The following is a 7,594-nucleotide window of genomic DNA, read 5'->3' as shown; positions in this document are numbered from 1 at the left end:
CTTGCCTTGATTTAATCATTGGTTCACATTTACTTTACATGAATATCTTGAATGTGATACTCCAATTACCTTGGTATAAAGTTTTGCTATTTAAAAGCTGGTGACAATCTGAGTTTCTTTCCCTTATAAGTAACTGGGCATTCTTTCTGGATGTTTAATAATTTTCCTTTTTCTTTACTGTGCTATAATTTTACTAGAATATATCTAGGGTATTGGTTGTTCTGGGTCAGTTTTCTCAAGTAGTAATGTATCCTCTCAAACTGTAATTTTAAATTTTTTCTTTTTTAATTTTAGGTTTTTTTTTTTTTCAATTATAGTTACTGTAACAGTTACTAAATATAAGTGTTCTGTTTTCTTCCATTCTGGGGACAGTGAGAGTTGGAGGACTACTATAATACACACTTTGGGATATTTTTGGCTTATCTTTTTTCTCTCAAATATTTTTATTACATCTTTATTTTCACTTTCTACTTTTTTTTTTTTAAGATTTTATTTATTTCAGAGAGAGGGAGCGCACCTGCTCGAGAGCATGAGCAGGGGGAAGAGCAGAGGGAGAGGGCGAAGCAGACTCCCCACTGAATGTAGAACCCTATGCACCGCTCAAACCCAGGACCCTGAGATCATGACCTGAGCCAAAGTCAGACATCTTTTTGTGGACATGTCTTTATGGCATGCTTTATATTGGCTGGGGATGCTAGTCTTCTCCTTGAAAGAGGATGTCAACTACCTCCATTTTGACCTCAGTCTGTACTTTCTTTTTTTTTTTAAGATTTTATTTTATTTATTTGAGAGAGAGAAAGAGTGCACAAGCAAGGGGGAGGGGCAGAGGGAGAGGGAGAAGCAGACTCCCTGCTGAGCAGAGAGCCCAATGGGGGGCTTGATTCCAGGACCCCGAGATCATGACCTGAGCTGAAGGCAGATGCTTAACCAACTGAGCCACCCAGGTGCCCCCTCAGTCTGTACTTTCTAATTAAGTTCTTCTTTCCAGCTTCTCTCTTAACTTAGGCAAAAGACCCTGAAGGCAAATCATCCCCAGATAGAAACCAAAACTAACCTCTCAAGAAATAGGGACTGCCCTGATGCCAGCCAGACCCTGCAGGACTGATCCCAAGACAATGTTGGATCTGACCTTTACTGCCCACCTGCACATACCCATCGACCTTTGTCCCTCATTTTCCTTATATAAACCTAGAAGTATTTTTGGCGCTTGGAAGACAGTCTTTGAGATGTTAGTCCACTGTTCCCCAGTGGTGGTCTCACTGAAATAAATTCCTCTCTTGTTTCACCACCCTTTTGGATTTCTCTGCCTTTGGATTTTGTCAGTGGTGAGTGGCCGAACCTGGTCTGTTTGGGAGCCCCGGAGGCGGGCGCTCTTCACACCCCTGCGCCCTGGCTGCAGCCTCTTCTTTTAATAACACTGCAAGGAGGGCACCTGGGTGGCTCAGATGGTTAAGCGTCTGCCCTCGGCTCAGGTCATGATCCAGGGTGCTGGGATCGAGTCCCGCATCGGGCTCCTTGCTTAGCAGGGAGCCTGCTTCTCCCTCTGCCTGGCACTCCCCCTGCTTGTACTCTCCCTCTCTCTCTCTCTCTCTGGCAAATAAATAAATAAAATCTTTAAAAAAATAAATAAATAACACTGCAAGGAATTTGACCTCTATCCTTTTTGTTGCTCTTTTTATGTGAACCTAGTTTTCTTGAACTACAGTGAAAAGCTTGGTCTGGATAGCATTTCAAAACTCACAGCTGCATAAAATGCCCTTCAGTGACGTTTTCCCAAAGTGTCACAAAATACGGCAGCCTCCATGTTGACTTGGTTCACCTCCCCAAATTTGACCTAGACGTTCTCTCCCACTTTGTCTCCATTTTCCCTGTGGGACTCAATTTAAATTTGATTCCCATGAGTTTATCTTAGCGTGGGGCTTTGTCCTGGAAGGGGGCTTCCACCTGTTCGTTCCGAGAACTCAGAGGGCAGAAACGATGCAAGCCCCTCCCGACATTTCCAAAGACTATTAGCTTTTATTCCCTATCAAGTGTGCAGAGGTTCTCTCAATTTTGGCTACTATTCTCAAACGGACCCTCTTAGCACTTCAGTGAGGATCCGATGGCTATTTGAGGATTTTTCTGGGCTGTAGCTGCCCCAGTGCTTCTTCTACCCAGATACTGACAATAGGCATGCCTCGTAGCTGTCATTGATTTGTCTCCATCTATTCAAATTTGGAAATTGATGAGGGTCTGTATGTTCTCTGTGGATTTTTGATCTGCTAATCAAGTTTGTCTGTGGGTTTTGATAAGGAGAGGAATTTGAGGAGATTCAAAATTGATACTGCTGTTATTATCTTGTTATAACCCAAGAATCCTACATGAATCTTTTTAAGTAAGTTTATTGAGGTATAGCAATTTCTACAGTATCCCAGTCTATAATTTTCGACAAATGTATAAGGTTATGTAGCCACCACCACAGTGGAAACACAGAACAGATTCATCACTTCCAACAATCCCTTCATAAGTACACCCCTTTTTGTGTCCTCTTCCCCAGAACTCCAGCCCTTTGCAACCACTGAGCTGTTTTCTGCCCCTATGGTTTATTTAGCCTTCTGAGTCTGGATTCTTACACAGAGTATAAGGCAACTGAAACCCACCCCCCGTTTTTGTTGGTACTGAATCCTGTGTCTTAGAGGGTGGGGCTTTCCCAGAGATCCGGTCCCTTCTGTAGTGTTTTGAGACCTTAGTCTGCATCCAAAGCCATCTCCAACTCTTCCCCAGTAGTTAGGATGCCTTCCTTACACTCTGGCCCCAGGCGTAATAAAATTTCACCTGTGCGCCCATGGGGGGCGGGGCATGTTGGTACACGTGTGCTGCCCTTCCCCCAGCAGCTTAAGGCTTTTTTCCTCCAGGGCAAAGGAGCCAAGTGGACTTCTGCTCGGAGGCTTTGTCTTCAGTGTTGCTGCTGAGTACCAGTGACTTCCAGAAAAGCCTGAAGGCAGGTGTGAATTTTCCTCAGGGGTTAACATCCCAGTGATACTATACACTCATGCTAGCCCACACTCTGCCGTTATCTATTTGAAAACCTTTTTACCTTCTTACAACAGGTGTGGAGGTCTTGTCTTCCTCCCACTGTCACAGTAGAAATGGTGCTCACATCCTCCTTGTCCTTGGCGGTGCACATCTTAAGATTTCAGGCTAGTTGGCTGCACTGCAACCTCAGCTCTTTCATGGGTTCAAGGAAAGTTATAATTTTGTACATTATCTGGCTTTTCTTGTGATTAGTTGGAGGCCATGCTCTTTCCAGCTTTCTATACCTTAGGTGGAAGCCAGAGTTGGCAGTATGTTTTCAATACATCTCTTTTCTGCTTTATCAGCCAGAGTCAACTCCTTGGGGACATAGCTAAGAGTCATGATAAATGAAATGGAAAAATGTAAAAGATCATCAAAATGCACTGCAGTTGAATTTAAGTTCAGTTCAATCTGATGTGATTGACATTAAAAATAACTTAGAACTATTACACCCATTACCCTATCCACATTTTGTGATGTTTCACAGTTATCTAAGAATGTCTCACAAACTCTGACTTCTTGCAGATGTACTACCTATATGGGTCAATACAATCTGAGTAAATCAATTTCTCAGCAAGAACATCTTTTGTTTCCTTACAAAGAAAGAAGGAAACTACTACAGCAATTCGTAATTATAACACAGCACAACCAAATTCAACCTTACTAAAAACCTTTATTTTAACCTGATTGCCCTACTATCTACAGTTTACTTGGCCATAAATTTACTTTATCAGAACAGAAATGGGTACAGCACAGTATCTGAGTACACAAATTATTTTGAAGTCTCAGAAAATTGATACTAGTCTCTCTTCTTCAAGTTGACTCACATTTCTGATTACATATTTTCTCTTTTCAAAGAGGGGACTTCTATTATTTGTTTTGACACTTATCTATACCAGACTGCATGAAGAATTGGAACCAAGAACTGGGAGCTCTTCAGGAACCCAGACCTGTCTCTTGGCTCTGCCTCTCTATGCATTTAACTCCTTTTTCTCTGATACTAGTTCTGCTTGCTTCGCTATGCACGTGGTTAAACATGATCACGACTGAGCCTGCAAAGTGGCATTTCCCACAATCAGGTGGATAACCAGACAGGAACTGAAATCAAGCTCAGAGTTTGTTCTTCTTGAGAGAGGATCTACTTGACTCAGTTTGGGTCAGCAGTTGACCTCTGGTCTACCATCTGTGGCCAAGGTGCCTAGGTCTTGGTTAATGGTGGTACCTTGCAGGGTGGGGGTGGGGGTGGTGTGCAGAGCAGATATACCAAGATGCTTCCTGTACTTTGTGTTGCCTTTGACCATGTTTTTCTGTATCCACTCCTGCATGGATGGCACTCTGACCTTGTAGGAGAACTGATTTGATGATATTAACTAGGTTTAATGGGCTTATTTGGTGTTATTTCTTTTTCCCTATGTAAACAAACAAAAAAAAATGTGTTTCCATGGAAAACTATGCCTCATCTATAACACACCCTTCTCAGTTATCATGTCCTAGCTGTGTTGATTATCTTCGTTCATTGTTCATTTATCAAATCTTTGTAAATTGTAGGCACTGGATAGTACTTTTAATTGACTTCCTCCACCCTGTGGAAAATCCAGTTTTGTCTCCATTTGCAATTTATTGCAACATTCCTTTATTCCATGTAAATGTGCGCTCCTTTGACTTTTCCACTGAATAGTTTAAACATTTTCCTAGTGACCTGAGTAAAATATCATCTCATAGGGAGTTCAATATTTTATATCCATATGAATCATGATTTTGTCTTTTCCTGAAAATTATCCTGTCACCAATATCACTTTTCTGAGCTCTCTTTTTGCTGAGTCAGACTTACAGTAACTCCAGCATTCTTATTTATCAGAAGGTTCTTTATCTTAAAGAAGATACTACTTTGTGAGGACACAAATCAAGAAATCAAGAAATCTTGAATATAATTAGAACTGAAAAAAAAATCCAAATCCCCTTGTGGCTCCAATCTTTTGTAGAAATTGTTGCTAGTGATTTATGCATTCAAAGGACCTTGCAACTTTCACTGATACGTTCTCAGTCCTTAAATGATTCATAACATGTGTTCAATAATGTTTGGTAAATTTAATTATGAATATAAACTTTAAAAGTAGTTTTCTACACATAACTTTAAAACAAAGAATTGGTTAGTTAAGTCAAAATGTTCAAGCTTAATTTTTGTCATATTAAAATGATATGGGGGAGGGACAAGTAAAAACAAATACAGTGAGTTTAATGAAAAGTAGCTACATAAAGCAACATTAACTGAAAAATAAAAACCAAACTTTGAGAAAAGTCAGAACTACCTAATTCCCTAACACTTAAAGGGACAGGGGTTGGGCGCCTGGGTGGTTCAGTTGGTTAAGCGACTGCCTTCGGCTCAGGTCATGATCCTGGAGTCCCGGGATCGGGTCCCACATCGGGCTCCCTGCTCGGCGGGGAGTCTGCTTCTCCCTCTGACCCTCCCCCCCTCACGCTCTCTCTCTCTCTCATTCTCTCTCTCTCTCTCAAATAAATAAATAAAATCTTTAAAAAAAAAAAAAAGGGCCCGGGGTTGGGGGGGGCGGGGAGTGGCAAAGCTTATTTCAAAAAACAAAAACAAAAACAAAACAAACCTTGCTGGTGTTTTCTCACCATTGAAGCAGAGCTGTGAAATTCAAATGGAAAGAATGATCTTGTATTTCTCCTGTGAAGAAATGTGAGATAAAAAAGAGAGCAAGGCCCTTTTCTTGTCTGGGCATTTTTGTTAAGTTAAATAATGTCTTTTTGTCCATTCTCGGCTTCTGTAGAGACATTCCATTTTTTTTCCCTAGTACTATTTTAAATTAAACCCAGAATTTTTTTTTCCTCTCCTCTTGGAGAAATCTGTTTAGTTTCTACCAAGAGATATGAGCAGGCACTGGAAGTCTGGAAAGAGACCCAAGATGCGAAGCTGGCAGACTATTTGCCTGTCAGGGTAATTTAGTGCTTTGCTCTATCACAGAGATTATGGTTAACTTTACGATGTAAAAATTCCTTGTTTACTGAAGTAAATCAGCAGAGACTTAACATTTTTTGAATATTTATAGTGCTATCACTTTAAACAAAATATTCTCTTTGATTCTAACATTGTCACTACATTAAGAAAGCATCTGTCCCACCTAACTGATTCTGTTAATAAAGAAGAGGAAGAAGAGCAGGAGAAAGACAAAAAGGAGTAACAGTCTATTTGAAAATTTTTAAACTTCTAAACTGCTTTCAAAAATGACTTGTCTTAGCTGGTGCAACCACTCTGGAAAACAGTATGGAGGTTCCTCAAAAAGTTGAAAATAGAGCTACCATACAATCCAGCAATCGCACTACTGGGTATTTACCCCAAAGATACAAATGTAGGGATCCGAAGGGGTACATGCACCCCGATGTTTATAGCAGCAATGTCCACAATAGCCAAACTGTGGAAAGAGCCAAGATGTCCATCAACAGATGAATGGATAAAGAAGATGTGGTATATATATATTGGAATGGAATATTATGCAGCCATCAAAAGGAATGAGATCTTGCCATTTGCAATGACATGGATAGAACTGGAGAGTGTTATGCTGAGCAAAATAGGTCAATCAGAGAAAGACATGTATCATATGACCTCACTGATATGAGGAATTCTTAATCTCAGGAAACAAACTGAGGGTTGCTGGAGTGGGGGGGCAGTGGGAGGAATGGGGTGGCTGGATGATAGACATTGGGGAGGGTATGTGCTATGGTGAGCGCTGTGAATTGTGCAAGATTGTTGAATCACAGATCTGTACCTTTGAAACAAATAAGGCAATATATGTTAAGAAAAAAAAAAAAAGAAGAAGAAGAAGAAGAAGATAGCCGGAGGGGAAGAATGAAGGGGTTGAAATCGGAGGGGGAGATGAACCATGAGAGACTATGGACTCTGAAAAACAAACTGAGGGTTCTAGAGGGGAGGCAGGTGGGAGGATGGGTTAGTCTGGTGATGGGTATTAAAGAGGGCACGTTCTGCATGGAGCACTGGGTGTTATGCACAAACAATGAATCATGGAACACTACATCAAAAACTAATGATGTAATGTATGGTGATTAACATAACAATAAAAAATTTTAAAAATGACTTGTCTTATCTTTAATTATTACCTTTAGTTTAAGAAAATGGTAAATCATGATTCATGAAGATACAAAAATAATCATGTGTTAAAAGGGTTTACTTTACTTATTTGATATGAGGGAACAAAATAGATGTTATTACTGGTTCAAAAGAAAAGCCAAAAGAGCACAAAATTATATGATGTAAAGGAATGTTGAGATGAACTGCAAGTGGGGACAAAACTGGATTTTCCAGAAGGGAGGAAATAATTAAAATCACTACCAAACAGGACATATTTTACCTCTCAGTTACCTGTAACCGATAAATAATTGAAAACTAGTTCAAAGACAATGAACAGAGCAAGAATTAATAACCTGGAAGAATATGCTGTAGATAGTGCAGTTTTCTATTCAAACACACACAAAAAATTCTACAGTGATTGCTTATCACTGT

The 7,594-nt window shown here is 40.2% G+C and overlaps 1 long non-coding RNA gene across 1 annotated transcript in view; it reads right to left on the bottom strand.

The window, feature by feature from the left end:
- LOC145716684 (uncharacterized) overlaps window positions 1-3,855 on the bottom strand; it is a 5,308-nt gene extending 1,453 nt beyond the window's left edge. The window contains exon 1 of the long non-coding RNA XR_014139481.1: window positions 3,077-3,855. This is a non-coding gene — a long non-coding RNA (uncharacterized LOC145716684). The remainder of the gene's footprint in view (window positions 1-3,076) is intronic.
- Between the last annotated feature and the right edge of the window lie 3,739 nt (window positions 3,856-7,594).

The sequence above is a fragment of the Leptonychotes weddellii genome, chromosome 13 (assembly GCF_054177405.1).
Source record: "Leptonychotes weddellii isolate Sample4059 chromosome 13, ASM5417740v2, whole genome shotgun sequence".
Taxonomy (NCBI): Eukaryota; Metazoa; Chordata; class Mammalia; order Carnivora; family Phocidae; genus Leptonychotes; species Leptonychotes weddellii.
This window is presented reverse-complemented; position numbering and strand designations above follow the sequence as displayed.